Genomic DNA, 913 nt, shown 5'->3' with positions numbered 1-913 from the left:
CTTTTGTCCATTTTCTTGGTTGAGGCAGATTAGCCCTAGATGAAGAGACCTCAATGTTGTCTTGATGTGTGATTGAGTTTTGATTTCTAGAAACTCCCCCTCAGTTTGTGGATCTTTGATTTGAGATAGGGGTACTTTCTATGGGTGATCTGCCTTGACTTCCTGCTCCTTTTGATAACCCGACGGATGGTGAATTTTGAGTACCGACGGATGAGGCAGGTTGTCTTCCGACAGATAATACAGATTGCCTTCCGACGGATGAAGCATTATGTAACTCGACGGATGTTGAGTTATGTGCTTCATTTATGGTAGATTTGTATGCATTATCCTTAGACACTGTTTCTTGATCACTCTCATCATCACTTTCATCACTGACCATCTCAACATTATCGAATTTGAGGCTTTCATGGTAATCTCCATCTTTTAGTCCTTCAATCTTTTTATCATCAAACACAACATGTATAGATTCAACAACAATGTTGGTTCTTAGATTTTACACTCTATATGCTTTACCAACAGCATATCCAACAAAAATTCCTTCAACTGCTTTAGCATCAAACTTCCCATTTTGATCAGTTTGATTTCTCAGAATATAGCATTTACAGCCAAAGACATGAAGAAAGTTTAGAGTTGGCTTCTTGTTCTTAAACAATTGATAAGGTGTCATGCATCTTGCTTGATTAATCAGAGAGATGTTTTGAGTGTAGCATGCAGTGTTTACAACTTCAGCCCAGAAATAAGTTGGTAATTTTGATTCTTCAAGCATTGTCCTTGCAGCTTCAATAAGAGATCTATTCTTTCTTTCCACTACTCCATTCTGTTGTGGAGTCCTTGCTGCTGAAAACTCATGCAAGATCCCATTTTCCTCACAAAATACTCTCATGACATAGTTCTTGAACTCAGTTCCATTGTC

The sequence above is a fragment of the Apium graveolens genome, chromosome 3 (genome assembly GCF_009905375.1).
Source record: "Apium graveolens cultivar Ventura chromosome 3, ASM990537v1, whole genome shotgun sequence".
Taxonomy (NCBI): Eukaryota; Viridiplantae; Streptophyta; class Magnoliopsida; order Apiales; family Apiaceae; genus Apium; species Apium graveolens.
This window is presented reverse-complemented; position numbering follows the sequence as displayed.